Source organism: Haemaphysalis longicornis, unplaced genomic scaffold, assembly GCF_048455015.1.
Source record: "Haemaphysalis longicornis isolate Haplotype H1 unplaced genomic scaffold, Haemaphysalis longicornis Haplotype H1 scaffold_3, whole genome shotgun sequence".
Classification (NCBI taxonomy): Eukaryota; Metazoa; Arthropoda; class Arachnida; order Ixodida; family Ixodidae; genus Haemaphysalis; species Haemaphysalis longicornis.
The window spans coordinates 169,973,134-169,987,535 of record NW_027526335.1 but is presented as its reverse complement, the minus strand read 5'-3'; the positions used below and the strand labels follow the sequence as shown (position 1 = coordinate 169,987,535).

The 14,402-nt window shown below is 51.2% G+C and overlaps 25 non-coding genes across 25 annotated transcripts; all 25 read right to left on the bottom strand.

The window, feature by feature from the left end:
- Positions 1 to 153: 153 nt before the first annotated feature.
- Positions 154 to 227, bottom strand: Trnam-cau (transfer RNA methionine (anticodon CAU)). Its single transcript has one exon. It is a non-coding gene; the product is annotated as a tRNA-Met (tRNA).
- Positions 228 to 451: 224 nt separating this feature from the next.
- On the bottom strand, positions 452 to 524 carry Trnam-cau (transfer RNA methionine (anticodon CAU)). The gene has a single exon. It is a non-coding gene; the product is annotated as a tRNA-Met (tRNA).
- A 224-nt stretch (positions 525 to 748) lies between these two features.
- Positions 749 to 821, bottom strand: Trnam-cau (transfer RNA methionine (anticodon CAU)). Its single transcript has one exon. It is a non-coding gene; the product is annotated as a tRNA-Met (tRNA).
- Positions 822 to 1,045: 224 nt separating this feature from the next.
- Positions 1,046 to 1,118, bottom strand: Trnam-cau (transfer RNA methionine (anticodon CAU)). Its single transcript has one exon. It is a non-coding gene; the product is annotated as a tRNA-Met (tRNA).
- A 224-nt stretch (positions 1,119 to 1,342) lies between these two features.
- Positions 1,343 to 1,415, bottom strand: Trnam-cau (transfer RNA methionine (anticodon CAU)). Its single transcript has one exon. It is a non-coding gene; the product is annotated as a tRNA-Met (tRNA).
- A 224-nt stretch (positions 1,416 to 1,639) lies between these two features.
- On the bottom strand, positions 1,640 to 1,712 carry Trnam-cau (transfer RNA methionine (anticodon CAU)). The gene has a single exon. It is a non-coding gene; the product is annotated as a tRNA-Met (tRNA).
- A 224-nt stretch (positions 1,713 to 1,936) lies between these two features.
- Trnam-cau (transfer RNA methionine (anticodon CAU)) lies at positions 1,937 to 2,009 on the bottom strand. The gene has a single exon. It is a non-coding gene; the product is annotated as a tRNA-Met (tRNA).
- A 224-nt stretch (positions 2,010 to 2,233) lies between these two features.
- Positions 2,234 to 2,305, bottom strand: Trnam-cau (transfer RNA methionine (anticodon CAU)). Its single transcript has one exon. It is a non-coding gene; the product is annotated as a tRNA-Met (tRNA).
- A 224-nt stretch (positions 2,306 to 2,529) lies between these two features.
- Positions 2,530 to 2,602, bottom strand: Trnam-cau (transfer RNA methionine (anticodon CAU)). The gene has a single exon. It is a non-coding gene; the product is annotated as a tRNA-Met (tRNA).
- A 224-nt stretch (positions 2,603 to 2,826) lies between these two features.
- Positions 2,827 to 2,900, bottom strand: Trnam-cau (transfer RNA methionine (anticodon CAU)). Its single transcript has one exon. It is a non-coding gene; the product is annotated as a tRNA-Met (tRNA).
- A 224-nt stretch (positions 2,901 to 3,124) lies between these two features.
- Positions 3,125 to 3,197, bottom strand: Trnam-cau (transfer RNA methionine (anticodon CAU)). Its single transcript has one exon. It is a non-coding gene; the product is annotated as a tRNA-Met (tRNA).
- A 224-nt stretch (positions 3,198 to 3,421) lies between these two features.
- Positions 3,422 to 3,494, bottom strand: Trnam-cau (transfer RNA methionine (anticodon CAU)). Its single transcript has one exon. It is a non-coding gene; the product is annotated as a tRNA-Met (tRNA).
- A 224-nt stretch (positions 3,495 to 3,718) lies between these two features.
- Trnam-cau (transfer RNA methionine (anticodon CAU)) lies at positions 3,719 to 3,791 on the bottom strand. Its single transcript has one exon. It is a non-coding gene; the product is annotated as a tRNA-Met (tRNA).
- A 224-nt stretch (positions 3,792 to 4,015) lies between these two features.
- On the bottom strand, positions 4,016 to 4,088 carry Trnam-cau (transfer RNA methionine (anticodon CAU)). Its single transcript has one exon. It is a non-coding gene; the product is annotated as a tRNA-Met (tRNA).
- Positions 4,089 to 4,312: 224 nt separating this feature from the next.
- On the bottom strand, positions 4,313 to 4,385 carry Trnam-cau (transfer RNA methionine (anticodon CAU)). Its single transcript has one exon. It is a non-coding gene; the product is annotated as a tRNA-Met (tRNA).
- A 1,804-nt stretch (positions 4,386 to 6,189) lies between these two features.
- Trnam-cau (transfer RNA methionine (anticodon CAU)) lies at positions 6,190 to 6,262 on the bottom strand. Its single transcript has one exon. It is a non-coding gene; the product is annotated as a tRNA-Met (tRNA).
- Positions 6,263 to 6,486: 224 nt separating this feature from the next.
- Positions 6,487 to 6,559, bottom strand: Trnam-cau (transfer RNA methionine (anticodon CAU)). The gene has a single exon. It is a non-coding gene; the product is annotated as a tRNA-Met (tRNA).
- A 224-nt stretch (positions 6,560 to 6,783) lies between these two features.
- On the bottom strand, positions 6,784 to 6,856 carry Trnam-cau (transfer RNA methionine (anticodon CAU)). The gene has a single exon. It is a non-coding gene; the product is annotated as a tRNA-Met (tRNA).
- Positions 6,857 to 7,080: 224 nt separating this feature from the next.
- On the bottom strand, positions 7,081 to 7,154 carry Trnam-cau (transfer RNA methionine (anticodon CAU)). Its single transcript has one exon. It is a non-coding gene; the product is annotated as a tRNA-Met (tRNA).
- A 224-nt stretch (positions 7,155 to 7,378) lies between these two features.
- Trnam-cau (transfer RNA methionine (anticodon CAU)) lies at positions 7,379 to 7,451 on the bottom strand. The gene has a single exon. It is a non-coding gene; the product is annotated as a tRNA-Met (tRNA).
- Positions 7,452 to 7,675: 224 nt separating this feature from the next.
- Positions 7,676 to 7,748, bottom strand: Trnam-cau (transfer RNA methionine (anticodon CAU)). The gene has a single exon. It is a non-coding gene; the product is annotated as a tRNA-Met (tRNA).
- Positions 7,749 to 7,972: 224 nt separating this feature from the next.
- On the bottom strand, positions 7,973 to 8,045 carry Trnam-cau (transfer RNA methionine (anticodon CAU)). Its single transcript has one exon. It is a non-coding gene; the product is annotated as a tRNA-Met (tRNA).
- A 224-nt stretch (positions 8,046 to 8,269) lies between these two features.
- On the bottom strand, positions 8,270 to 8,342 carry Trnam-cau (transfer RNA methionine (anticodon CAU)). The gene has a single exon. It is a non-coding gene; the product is annotated as a tRNA-Met (tRNA).
- Positions 8,343 to 8,566: 224 nt separating this feature from the next.
- Trnam-cau (transfer RNA methionine (anticodon CAU)) lies at positions 8,567 to 8,639 on the bottom strand. The gene has a single exon. It is a non-coding gene; the product is annotated as a tRNA-Met (tRNA).
- A 1,804-nt stretch (positions 8,640 to 10,443) lies between these two features.
- Positions 10,444 to 10,516, bottom strand: Trnam-cau (transfer RNA methionine (anticodon CAU)). Its single transcript has one exon. It is a non-coding gene; the product is annotated as a tRNA-Met (tRNA).
- Between the last annotated feature and the right edge of the window lie 3,886 nt (positions 10,517 to 14,402).

The window sequence follows — 14,402 nt, the reverse complement described above, 5'->3', positions numbered from 1 at the left end:
ACGGGGAACAACGTAAAGTGACCGAACGCGCATGCCTATCATAACCATAGTCCAACTCCGGCGCCTTTAATTAGTCACAGTGGCGAGACTGGGAAAGTTCCTTTAGGATGACACCACTGAGCCGCATGATGTGTAAAAAAAGAACGCTCCGCCTGCCCCGGGTGAGGCTCGAACTCACGACCTTCAGATTATGAGACTGACGCGCTGCCCTACTGCGCTACCGATGCGGATGTTGTGACCCGTGCTCGGGCTCGTTTTCTCGCGCAATTCATCGCGTGCCAATGTTTGGGCTCTAATCACGGGGAACAACGTAAAGTGACCGACCGCGCATACCTATCATACCCATAGTCGAACTCCGGCGCCTTTAATTAGTCACAGTGGCGAGACTGGGAAAGTTCCTTTAGGATGACAGTACTGAGCCGCATGATGTGTAAAAAAAGAACGCTCCGCCTGCCCCGGGTGAGGCTCGAACTCACGACCTCCAGATTATGAGACTGACGCGCTGCCTACTGCGCTACCGAGGCGGATGTTGTGACCCGTGCTCGGTCTCGTTTTCTCGCGCAATTCATCGCGGGCCAATGTTTGGGCTCTAATCACGGGGAACAACGTGAAGTGACCGACTGCGCATACCTATCATAGCCATAGTCCAACTCCGGCGCCTTTAATTAGTCACAGTGGCGAGACTGGGAAAGTTCCTTTAGGATGACACCACTGAGCCGCATGATGTGTAAAAAAAGAACGCTCCGCCTGCCCCGGGTGAGGCTCGAACTCACGACCTTCAGATTATGAGACTGACGCGCTGCCTACTGCGCTACCGAGGCGGATGTTGTGACCCGTGCTCGGGCTCGTTTTCTCGCGCAATTCATCGCGTGCCAAAGTTTAGGCTCTAATCACGGGGAACAACGTAAAGTGACCGACCGCGCATACCTATCATAGCCATAGTCCAACTCTGGCGCCTTTAATTAGTCACAGTGGCGAGACTGGGAAAGTTCCTTTAGGATGACACCACTGAGCCGCATGATGTGTAAAAAAAGAACGCTCCGCCTGCCCCGGGTGAGGCTCGAACTCACGACCTTCAGATTATGAGACTGACGCGCTGCCTACTGCGCTACCGAGGCGGATGTTGTGACCCGTGCTCGGGCTCGTTTTCTCGCGCAATTCATCGCGTGCCAAAGTTTGGGCTCTAATCACGGGGAACAACGTAAAGTGACCGACCGCGCATGCCTATCATAACCATAGTCCAACTCCGGCGCCTTTAATTAGTCACAGTGGCGAGACTGGGAAAGTTCCTATAGGATGACACATCTGAGCCGCATGATGTGTAAAAAAAGAACGCTCCGCCTGCCCCGGGTGAGGCTCGAACTCACGACCTTCAGATTATGAGACTGACGCGCTGCCTACTGCGCTACCGAGGCGGATGTTGTGACCCGTGCTCGGGCTCGTTTTCTCGCGCAATTCATCGCGTGCCAAAGTTTGGGCTCTAATCACGGGGAACAACATAAAGTGACCGACCGCGCATGCCTATCATAACCATAGTCCAACTCCGGCGCCTTTAATTAGTCACAGTGGCGAGACTGGGAAAGTTCCTATAGGATGACACATCTGAGCCGCATGATGTGTAAAAAAAGAACGCTCCGCCTGCCCCGGGTGAGGCTCGAACTCACGACCTTCAGATTATGAGACTGACGCGCTGCCTACTGCGCTACCGAGGCGGATGTTGTGACCCGTGCTCGGGCTCGTTTTCTTGCGCAATTCATCGCGTGCCAAAGTTTGGGCTCTAATCACGGGGAACAACGTAAAGTGACCAACCGCGCATACCTATCATAGCCATAGTCCAACTCCGGCGCCTTTAATTAGTCACAGTGGCGAGACTGGGAAAGTTCCTTTAGGATGACACATCTGAGCCGCATGATGTGTAAAAAAAGAACGCTCCGCCTGCCCCGGGTGAAGCTCGAACTCACGACCTTCAGATTATGAGACTGACGCGCTGCCTACTGCGCTACCGAGGCGGATGTTGTGACCCGTGCTCGGGCTCGTTTTCTCGCGCAATTCATCGCGTGCCAAAGTTTGGGCTCTAATCACGGGGAACAACGTAAAGTGACCGACCGCGCATGCCTATCATAACCATAGTCCAACTCCGGCGCCTTTAATTAGTCACAGTGGCGAGACTGGGAAAGTTCCTTTAGGATGACACCACTGAGCCGCATGATGTGTAAAAAAAGAACGCCCCGCCTGCCCCGGGTGAGGCCGAACTCACGACCTTCAGATTATGAGACTGACGCGCTGCCTACTGCGCTACCGAGGCGGATGTTGTGACCCGTGATCGGGCTCGTTTTCTCGCGCAATTCATCGCGTGCCAATGTTTGGGCTCTAATCACGGGGAACAACGTAAAGTGACCGACCGCGCATACCTATCATAGCCATAGTCCAACTCCGGCGCCTTTAATTAGTCACAGTGGCGAGACTGGGAAAGTTCCTTTTGGATGACACCACTGAGCCGCATGATGTGTAAAAAAACAACGCTCCGCCTGCCCCGGGTGAGGCTCGAACTCACGACCTTCAGATTATGAGACTGACGCGCTGCCTACTGCGCTACCGAGGCGGATGTTGTGACCCGTGCTCGGGCTCGTTTTCTCGCGCAATTCATCGAGTGCCAAAGTTTAGGCTGTAATCACGGGGAACAACGTAAAGTGACCGAACGCGCATGCCTATCATAACCATAGTCCAACTCCGGCGCCTTTAATTAGTCACAGTGGCGAGACTGGGAAAGTTCCTTTAGGATGACACCACTGAGCCGCATGATGTGTAAAAAAAGAACGCTCCGCCTGCCCCGGGTGAGGCTCGAACTCACGACCTTCAGATTATGAGACTGACGCGCTGCCCTACTGCGCTACCGATGCGGATGTTGTGACCCGTGCTCGGGCTCGTTTTCTCGCGCAATTCATCGCGTGCCAATGTTTGGGCTCTAATCACGGGGAACAACGTAAAGTGACCGACCGCGCATACCTATCATACCCATAGTCGAACTCCGGCGCCTTTAATTAGTCACAGTGGCGAGACTGGGAAAGTTCCTTTAGGATGACAGTACTGAGCCGCATGATGTGTAAAAAAAGTACGCTCCGCCTGCCCCGGGTGAGGCTCGAACTCACGACCTTCAGATTATGAGACTGACGCGCTGCCTACTGCGCTACCAAGGCGGATGTTGTGACCCGTGCTCGGGCTCGTTTTCTCGCGCAATTCATCGCGTGCCAAAGTTTGGGCTCTAATCACGGGGAACAACGTAAAGTGACCGACCGCGCATGCCTATCATAACCATAGTCCAACTCCGGCGCCTTTAATTAGTCACAGTGGCGAGGCTGGGAAAGTTCCTTTAGGATGACACATCTGAGCCGCATGATGTGTAAAAAAAGAACGCTCCGCCTGCCCCGGGTGAGGTTCGAACTCACGACCTTCAGATTATGAGACTGACGCGCTGCCTACTGCGCTACCGAGGCGGATGTTGTGACCCGTGCTCGGGCTCGTTTTCTCGCGCAATTCATCGCGTGCCAATGTTTGGGCTCTAATCACGGGGAACAACGTAAAGTGACCGACCGCGCATGCCTATCATAACCATAGTCCAACTCCGGCGCCTTTAATTAGTCACAGTGGCGAGACTGGGAAAGTTCCTTTAGGATGACACCACTGAGCCGCATGATGTGTAAAAAAAGAACGCCCCGCCTGCTCCGGGTGAGGCTCGAACTCACGACCTTCAGATTATGAGACTGACGCGCTGCCTACTGCGCTACCGAGGCGGATGTTGTGACCCGTGCTCGGGCTCGTTTTCTCGCGCAATTCATCGCGTGCCAAAGTTTGGGCTCTAATCACGGGGAACAACATAAAGTGACCGACCGCGCATGCCTATCATAACCATAGTCCAACTCCGGCGCCTTTAATTAGTCACAGTGGCGAGACTGGGAAAGTTCCTATAGGATGACACATCTGAGCCGCATGATGTGTAAAAAAAGAACGCTCCGCCTGCCCCGGGTGAGGCTCGAACTCACGACCTTCAGATTATGAGACTGACGCGCTGCCTACTGCGCTACCGGGGCGGATGTTGTGACCCGTGCTCGGGCTCGTTTTCTTGCGCAATAATTCGCGTGCCAAAGTTTGGGCTCTAATCACGGGGAACAACGTAAAGTGACCGACCGCACATGCCTATCATAACCATAGTCCAACTCCGGCGCCTTTAATTAGTCACAGTGGCGAGACTGGGAAAGTTCCTTTAGGATGACACCACTGAGCCGCATGATGTGTAAAAAAAGAACGCCCCGCCTGCCCCGGGTGAGGCTCGAACTCACGACCTTCAGATTATGAGACTGACGCGCTGCCTACTGCGCTACCGAGGCGGATGTTGTGACCCGTGCTCGGTCTCGTTTTCTCGCGCAATTCATCGCGTGCCAATGTTTGGGCTCTAATCACGGGGAACAACGTAAAGTGACCGACCGCGCATACCTATCATAGCCATAGTCCAACTCCGGCGCCTTTAATTAGTCACAGTGGCGAGACCATGGAGAAAAAAAAAGCTTAGGAGAGGCCCCCAGCTATTCCCGCGCATTGGCAAAAGTGTGGAGGAAGTCACGTGTTTTCGGCGGCCATTGGAAATCGCGTTAGCAACGGCGTCCTAGCAACAGCCCGCCTGCCGTTCGCCAGTAATGGAGGAAAGGCAGCGCCTGCCTTGTCGTCCGATTGCGAAGATTGCTGCTTCGCTTTGCTGCGCTGTGGTCTTGCGGAACTCGAAAAGGATGCTGCGAGTTGCGAAAGCTGCGCCGATGTGAATATGTCATTTTATTTCTACTTGCAAGTGCACCTTGTACCGCGTCAATCTATTGCTCCGGTCGCGATCACGACGCGCCTATTGAAGTGCAGATATCGTGAACGCGCCGTCCCGTCGTACGCGCGGACACCCGTCTGGTAGATTTTCGGGAAGTGATACACGGTGTGCAGTACGTAGGCGACTTGCAACCGAACGATTCGCAACTCAATTTTTTGGTTATCGCCGCCGCAATATATAGTTTGCTAGGCCGGCAATGCGCGGCAGTGCTTTTGCAACTGTTACACGGTAGATTCCCAGTTGATATAATTCCATCGTCCTATTACCTTAGTAGGTGTCCGTCTGTTGACTGGAAGAGTGCTGGATCTGGAATCTGGATCTTTTTGTGGTCTCGCTCTGGATTTCGCTTTTCAACGCTTCATACTGCGAGGTTAGTGTATGAACGTTTTCAACTGATATCACCTTGAATTTATTGACACTGAGACAAGTTGAAACTTGGCGAAAAAAAGTTTATTGACGCCACCCACCCTCTCATTTTTTTTTACTCAATAAAACGTTTTGCCTCCTCCTCCTCCTCCTCCTGTTCCTCCTCCTTCGTAAAAAATTCTATCGAAGGCACGCGAACAACGGTAAAAACATTCCTCAATTTTTTAGCGTGAAATCTGCATGAAGTACTGCTTACCTATACATATAGAACGGCCGTTTAATTGACTAGTCATCTCTGGGATTGCCAGTGAAACTGCAACGCAAACTTGGGCACTTTCCAGTCCGGTAGCCGCACGGCGTTCGCCCACTGTTTGCGGCGTTCTCCATCGCTTGGGAACCTATAAACGGCGGCGATTGCAAACAAAGGATGAATGCACATCAATGTACAGCAATACTTGTCAGCGGAATGATGCACTAACCGGTGGAAAGTGACGCCCAATTCCTTGGGTACCGATCGCGACTTGCAGCCTGGTACCGAGCATTGCGGCATTGTTAGAGCGAGCCGCTTCGCAAACCTGCTGCGGCCACACTGAAGACGTGTAACAGTGTAACCGCGCGTTTAGGTTCACGGTCACGCGCTGCAAAACGGCCTTCTACCTGCCTATCAGCTGATTTCCGCCGGCTCGGCGCTGGCAGATGCAGACGACAAGAGAGGCGATACAGGACGGAGGAGGCGGAGAAGGTGCACCGAGAGAGAGAGGCAAAACAGTCCGCCAATGGCATGGAGGGCCAATGGTCCGCCATTCGACTTACAGAAATGGCGTTTCCGGCTGCGCTGGGTGTGACGTCAGGGCCTCTCCTAAGCTTTTCTTTCCTCCATGGGCGATACTGGGAAAGTTCCTTTAGGATGACACCGCTGAGCCGCATGATGTGTAAAAAAAGAACGCTCCGCCTGCCCCGGGTGAGGCTCGAACTCACGACCTTCAGATTATGAGACTGACGCGCTGCCTACTGCGCTACCGAGGCGGATGTTGTGACCCGTGCTCGGGCTCGTTTTCTCGCGCAATTCATCGCGTGCCAAAGTTTGGGCTCTAATCACGGGGAACAACGTAAAGTGACCGACCGCGCATACCTATCATAGCCATAGTCCAACTCCGGCGCCTTTAATTAGTCACAGTGGCGAGACTGGGAAAGTTCCTTTAGGATGACACATCTGAGCCGCATGATGTGTAAAAAAAGAACGCTCCGCCTGCCCCGGGTGAAGCTCGAACTCACGACCTTCAGATTATGAGACTGACGCGCTGCCTACTGCGCTACCGAGGCGGATGTTGTGACCCGTGCTCGGGCTCGTTTTCTCGCGCAATTCATCGCGTGCCAAAGTTTGGGCTCTAATCACGGGGAACAACGTAAAGTGACCGACCGCGCATGCCTATCATAACCATAGTCCAACTCCGGCGCCTTTAATTAGTCACAGTGGCGAGACTGGGAAAGTTCCTTTAGGATGACACCACTGAGCCGCATGATGTGTAAAAAAAGAACGCTCCGCCTGCCCCGGGTGAGGCTCGAACTCACGACCTTCAGATTATGAGACTGACGCGCTGCCTACTGCGCTACCGAGGCGGATGTTGTGACCCGTGCTCGGGCTCGTTTTCTCGCGCAATTCATCGAGTGCCAAAGTTTAGGCTGTAATCACGGGGAACAACGTAAAGTGACCGAACGCGCATGCCTATCATAACCATAGTCCAACTCCGGCGCCTTTAATTAGTCACAGTGGCGAGACTGGGAAAGTTCCTTTAGGATGACACCACTGAGCCGCATGATGTGTAAAAAAAGAACGCTCCGCCTGCCCCGGGTGAGGCTCGAACTCACGACCTTCAGATTATGAGACTGACGCGCTGCCCTACTGCGCTACCGATGCGGATGTTGTGACCCGTGCTCGGGCTCGTTTTCTCGCGCAATTCATCGCGTGCCAATGTTTGGGCTCTAATCACGGGGAACAACGTAAAGTGACCGACCGCGCATACCTATCATACCCATAGTCGAACTCCGGCGCCTTTAATTAGTCACAGTGGCGAGACTGGGAAAGTTCCTTTAGGATGACAGTACTGAGCCGCATGATGTGTAAAAAAAGAACGCTCCGCCTGCCCCGGGTGAGGCTCGAACTCACGACCTTCAGATTATGAGACTGACGCGCTGCCTACTGCGCTACCAAGGCGGATGTTGTGACCCGTGCTCGGGCTCGTTTTCTCGTGCAATTCATCGCGTGCCAAAGTTTGGGCTCTAATCACGGGGAACAACGTAAAGTGACCGACCGCGCATGCCTATCATAACCATAGTCCAACTCCGGCGCCTTTAATTAGTCACAGTGGCGAGGCTGGGAAAGTTCCTTTAGGATGACACATCTGAGCCGCATGATGTGTAAAAAAAGAACGCTCCGCCTGCCCCGGGTGAGGTTCGAACTCAGGACCTTCAGATTATGAGACTGACGCGCTGCCTACTGCGCTACCGAGGCGGATGTTGTGACCCGTGCTCGGGCTCGTTTTCTCGCGCAATTCATCGCGTGCCAATGTTTGGGCTCTAATCACGGGGAACAACGTAAAGTGACCGACCGCGCATGCCTATCATAACCATAGTCCAACTCCGGCGCCTTTAATTAGTCACAGTGGCGAGACTGGGAAAGTTCCTTTAGGATGACACCACTGAGCCGCATGATGTGTAAAAAAAGAACGCCCCGCCTGCCCCGGGTGAGGCTCGAACTCACGACCTTCAGATTATGAGACTGACGCGCTGCCTACTGCGCTACCGAGGCGGATGTTGTGACCCGTGCTCGGGCTCGTTTTCTCGCGCAATTCATCGCGTGCCAAAGTTTGGGCTCTAATCACGGGGAACAACATAAAGTGACCGACCGCGCATGCCTATCATAACCATAGTCCAACTCCGGCGCCTTTAATTAGTCACAGTGGCGAGACTGGGAAAGTTCCTATAGGATGACACATCTGAGCCGCATGATGTGTAAAAAAAGAACGCTCCGCCTGCCCCGGGTGAGGCTCGAACTCACGACCTTCAGATTATGAGACTGACGCGCTGCCTACTGCGCTACCGGGGCGGATGTTGTGACCCGTGCTCGGGCTCGTTTTCTTGCGCAATAATTCGCGTGCCAACGTTTGGGCTCTAATCACGGGGAACAACGTAAAGTGACCGACCGCACATGCCTATCATAACCATAGTCCAACTCCGGCGCCTTTAATTAGTCACAGTGGCGAGACTGGGAAAGTTCCTTTAGGATGACACCACTGAGCCGCATGATGTGTAAAAAAAGAACGCCCCGCCTGCCCCGGGTGAGGCTCGAACTCACGACCTTCAGATTATGAGACTGACGCGCTGCCTACTGCGCTACCGAGGCGGATGTTGTGACCCGTGCTCGGTCTCGTTTTCTCGCGCAATTCATCGCGTGCCAATGTTTGGGCTCTAATCACGGGGAACAACGTAAAGTGACCGACCGCGCATACCTATCATAGCCATAGTCCAACTCCGGCGCCTTTAATTAGTCACAGTGGCGAGACCATGGAGGAAAAAAAAGCTTAGGAGAGGCCCCCAGCTATTCCCGCGCATTGGCAAAAGTGTGGAGGAAGTCACGTGTTTTCGGCGGCCATTGGAAATCGCGTTAGCAACGGCGTCCTAGCAACAGCCCGCCTGCCGTTCGCCAGTAATGGAGGAAAGGCAGCGCCTGCCTTGTCGTCCGATTGCGAAGATTGCTGCTTCGCTTTGCTGCGCTGTGGTCTTGCGGAACTCGAAAAGGATGCTGCGAGTTGCGACAGCTGCGCCGATGTGAATATGTCATTTTATTTCTACTTGCAAGTGCACCTTGTACCGCGTCAAGCTATTGCTCCGGTCGCGATCACGACGCGCCTATTGAAGTGCAGATATCGTGAACGCGCCGTCCCGTCGTACGCGCGGACACCCGTCTGGTAGATTTTCGGGAAGTGATACACGGTGTGCAGTACGTAGGCGACTTGCAACCGAACGATTCGCAACTCAATTTTTTGGTTATCGCCGCCGCAATATATAGTTTGCTAGGCCGGCAATGCGCGGCAGTGCTTTTGCAACTGTTACACGGTAGATTCCCAGTTGATATAATTCCATCGTCCTATTACCTTAGTAGGTGTCCGTCTGTTGACTGGAAGAGTGCTGGATCTGGAATCTGGATCTTTTTGTGGTCTCGCTCTGGATTTCGCTTTTCAACGCTTCATACTGCGAGGTTAGTGTATGAACGTTTTCAACTGATATCACCTTGAATTTATTGACACTGAGACAAGTTGAAACTTGGCGAAAAAAAGTTTATTGACGCCACCCACCCTCTCATTTTTTTTTACTCAATAAAACGTTTTGCCTCCTCCTCCTCCTCCTCCTGCTCCTCCTCCTTCGTAAAAAATTCTATCGAAGGCACGCGAACAACGGTAAAAACATTCCTCAATTTTTTAGCGTGAAATCTGCATGAAGTACTGCTTACCTATACATACAGAACGGCCGTTTAATTGACTAGTCATCTCTGGGATTGCCAGTGAAACTGCAACGCAAACTTGGGCACTTTCCAGTCCGGTAGCCGCACGGCGTTCGCCCACTGTTTGCGGCGTTCTCCATCGCTTGGGAACCTATAAACGGCGGCGATTGCAAACAAAGGATGAATGCACATCAATGTACAGCAATACTTGTCAGCGGAATGATGCACTAACCGGTGGAAAGTGACGCCCAATTCCTTGGGTACCGATCGCGACTTGCAGCCTGGTACCGAGCATTGCGGCATTGTTAGAGCGAGCCGCTTCGCAAACCTGCTGCGGCCACACTGAAGACGTGTAACAGTGTAACCGCGCGTTTAGGTTCACGGTCACGCGCTGCAAAACGGCCTTCTACCTGCCTATCAGCTGATTTCCGCCGGCTCGGCGCTGGCAGATGCAGACGACAAGAGAGGCGATACAGGACGGAGGAGGCGGAGAAGGTGCACCGAGAGAGAGAGGCAAAACAGTCCGCCAATGGCATGGAGGGCCAATGGTCCGCCATTCGACTTACAGAAATGGCGTTTCCGGCTGCGCTGGGTGTGACGTCAGGGCCTCTCCTAAGCTTTTCTTTCCTCCATGGGCGATACTGGGAAAGTTCCTTTAGGATGACACCGCTGAGCCGCATGATGTGTAAAAAAAGAACGCTCCGCCTGCCCCGGGTGAGGCTCGAACTCACGACCTTCAGATTATGAGACTGACGCGCTGCCTACTGCGCTACCGAGGCTTTTTTTTTTTTTTTTTCTTTATTGCCGGTTTCAAACAAAATCCAGAAACAACGGTACATATGATAAAATCGCTGACTTCACTCAAGCCAGCGCTACATAACTAAAAACGGGGCATAGACAATACCTTTTCAAATTCATGCAACCATTCAGGAGTACAGTTCTGACTCTTCCACATTTCTACAATACGTTGGGCACTCTCACAGAAATACTGCCTTGCTGGCCTTCCGTCTACGTCACAGTGGCGAAACGCCATTCGAGACCTCCATATTCCGTGGAGGACCAGCAACATCACTAGGTCATAAGGCACTCCGTTATCGTTTTGCACTGCCAGAAACCGGATGCCATAAGGGCTCAACGGAAACTCCTTTTTCAATGTTCGCTGAAGAACGTCCCACAAAAACACCCCATCCCAACAATCCAAAAAAACATGTTCCACCGTCTCGGGCTTTTTACATAAAGAACAGTCCACACCCCATGGCACAAACAGACCCTTTTCTAACATCCATGTTTTAACTGGTAACACTCCACAGTGCAGTTTAAAGAAAAATGTTTTAACACCCGGGGGAATGGCCATAGCTTTTACACGTTTCAAAACGTTCTGCCCGGGGCCCACCGAAAACATGGATCGGTATAAAGGAACAGGAAAACAGATTTCAGCAAGGTCTTTATACAACTTTTTCTTCGACACAGCACTCAAGTACTCCATAGAGAACCGTACACAAAGAAATAGTGTCGCTTGAACAACTTCTTTTAAATACCCGTGTACTCCTCCATTATAGCTTTGACATGACGTAACAATAAATTGGGGCAATAGCCTGCCTAACCTGACCTGAATAACAGTGCGCAGGAAGGGGTCCTTTACCTCGCGCAAGAAATAAAAACGATTCACCACTTGTCTCAAAAAAAGATGCGAGAGCGATAAACCGCCTTCGCGTACTCTTCGAAAAAGATTCGTCCTACTCGTCCTTTCCCAGGACGAGCCCCAAACAAAAACAGCACAAACGCGATGCAGCCTCTGAACATTAGCGCGAGAACAGTGAATCACTTGCAAAACGTACCAAAGTTTCGCGAACAAAAATATGTTGCACACCGTTGCGCGCGCAAACATCGACAGTGCACGCCCCTTCCCTTCCCACTTTTCCGCTTTATCACGCATCGCAGTCGTCTGGCTTCGCCAGTACGGATCGCTATCTCTGTAGTTTTCAAGTGGCACGCCTAAGTATTTGACCGGCACAACCTGCCAGTTCATACCTTCAAAGACACTAGGGGTTACGTCCCAATTGCCGTGCCAGAATCCCATGCACTTGCTCCAATTTACAGAGCTCCCAGTATACTCACAAAATGTCTTAAGCAACGCAACTGCATTGCTAATACTTTTTCTGTCTCGACAAAATAAAGCGATATCGTCCGCGTATGCCAATACACGTACCTCGCACGCCTGCAACTGGAAACCATGAATATTATTGCTGTTTATTATGCTTGCACAAAACGACTCGATGTACAAACAAAAGAGCAAAGGGGACAGCGGGCATCCTTGCCGCACTGAACGCGTGACAGTTATTTGACGGCTCACTGACTTATTTATTACCAGCCTTGTTGAACACTCCTTATACGCCATTCTTACGCCCTCCGTTATTACTTTTCCTAGGTTTATGTTTTCCAAAATAGTATAGAGTAGCTCATGAGAGACCTTATCAAAGGCCTTCTCAAGGTCTATTTGTAGCATGGCTACAACCTCATCCATTCCGTCACAACACTCGAGAATGCTCCTTGCTATGTGTATATTACTAGTTATAGACCTTCCTTTTATTCCACATGTTTGGTGTTCGCCTACTATGTCGATTATCACACTCTGTAACCTCCTTGCTAAGACTTTCATTAATATTTTATAATCTACATTCGTTAAAGATATCGGCCTATACGCCGTAACTTTTCTGAGCTCTTCTTTTACATCTGTTTTGGGTATGAGAACAGTGTGCGATTGTGAGAACGAGGGTGGAAGTCTTCCTAGTGTGTACGCTTCTGTGTACAGGTCACATAACACTGGACTTAGGTGATTGCGGAAAGCTTTGTAGAACGCAGTGCACAACCCGTCAGGGCCTGGAGACTTTCCAGGACTTAATTCATCGATAGCCTTCCTAACTTCTTCTACTGTAATTGGTAATTCTAAATTTTCTTTTACCTCTGCATCTATCGTCGACAAGAAATTTAAAAAATTGTCCTTAAATCGTTCTAAGTCTACAGGTTGACACGAAAACAAACCATCATAAAACTCACAAAAAGCATTGCTAATTGCTTGTTGTTCATCGAGAACCTGCCCTTTATACTCTATTTCCGCGATAGAGTTGCGGGTAGCGTATCTCTTTTCAGAGCTAAGTGCTCTCTTTGTAGGGGCTTCCCCTAACATGAACTTTTCCGCACGAGCACGCACTATCGCGCCATGATATTTTTCTTGTTCTATAGCCTCTATCTGATGTTTCAAAGTTTTAATGTCTTCCTTGAACAGTCCAGGTGACTTGCACTCTAGTGCAGAAAGCGTCACCAGGTTTGCTCTAAGCAGGGCTTCCTTTTTTCTTTTCTCATAATTTAAGGCAGCTGACCTTTCCAATGCTGACATCTTAATTTCTGCTTTGAAGTTCTCCCACTTAGAGGCACAGTCACATGTATCCTGTTCAAGGTTCCTAATCTTTTTCGTCACTTCTTTTACAAATTCTTCATCCTTCAACAATAAGCTGTTCATTTTCCACAAGTCCCAGTTGAACGACTTTTTATCTTTGCGCTTTCCAATCAAGAACGACACCAGGCAATGGTCGCTGAACGACACGGGTGTAACACTATACTCCGAGCACTCCGGCAGAAGTTCTAACGAAATATATGCTCGGTCTAATCTTGCGTGGCTCGTGCCTTGAAAGTGGGTGAATTGGATCTGCGTCTTACTTTCCAACGCATCCCCCACGTCTTCCAAACCAAAATCTGCCGCGATACCAGTCAATGCAATCGTGCTTCCGTCGCGATAAGGAGTACAAGTAGATTTATCGCGAGCCGAGCACACACAATTAAAATCTCCCATTAACACGACAACCCGTTCTGTGCCAAGCCACGCCCGTAATTCTTCGAAAAACACTTTCCTTTCATCGGCTTTTGTCGGCGCGTACACGCAAACAATACGCCATTCTTTTGAGGCAAAAATAAAATCACAAATAACAAAGCGCCCAGACAAACTGGACATCACGTTTTGCACTACTGCGCCGCTGCTCCGACGTATTAAAATGAGACACCCAGCCGATAAACCAACTGCATGGCTGACACAGACTTCATAACTGGAATTGAACACCCCCACCATCCTTTCCGTGCTTTGCTCGGTCTCTACTTTAGTCTCCTGAAAGGCCACGACGTCTAACTGCCTTTCGCTGATGAGTCTGTACAATTGACTTTGACGTTTGCGCTCAGAAAGACCGCGTACATTAAGGGTGGCACAACGCAGATGATATGAACACCGCATGAATGGAAGATGAAGGCACGTCGCACATTGTTACACACGCGTTACAGAAACACTGGCCCCGCCCCCTTTTCTACCCCTCAAAAAAAGAATAAGTGTTGTCCGTGCCGTACCGCTCACTCGAAGACCTCTCCCCAAAAAACAGCAAACGCTTCGCTTACGGTGGCTTCCCCGTTGCATGTCCTCTGTCATAAGGCGTGGTGTTGGGCTTTGGCTTGAAGCTTGGACGCCTCAGCATAACCCCTCCCACACTTGCCTTGACGTTGCCGGAGTCACCAGAGTCCTCACGCTTGTCGTCCTCCTTACGCGGCCGCTTGACGGTGGCTTCGGGGTCGTCTCCGTCACCGTCGCCGGCGTCACGCACTTCACGAGTTAAGGCGGTGTTC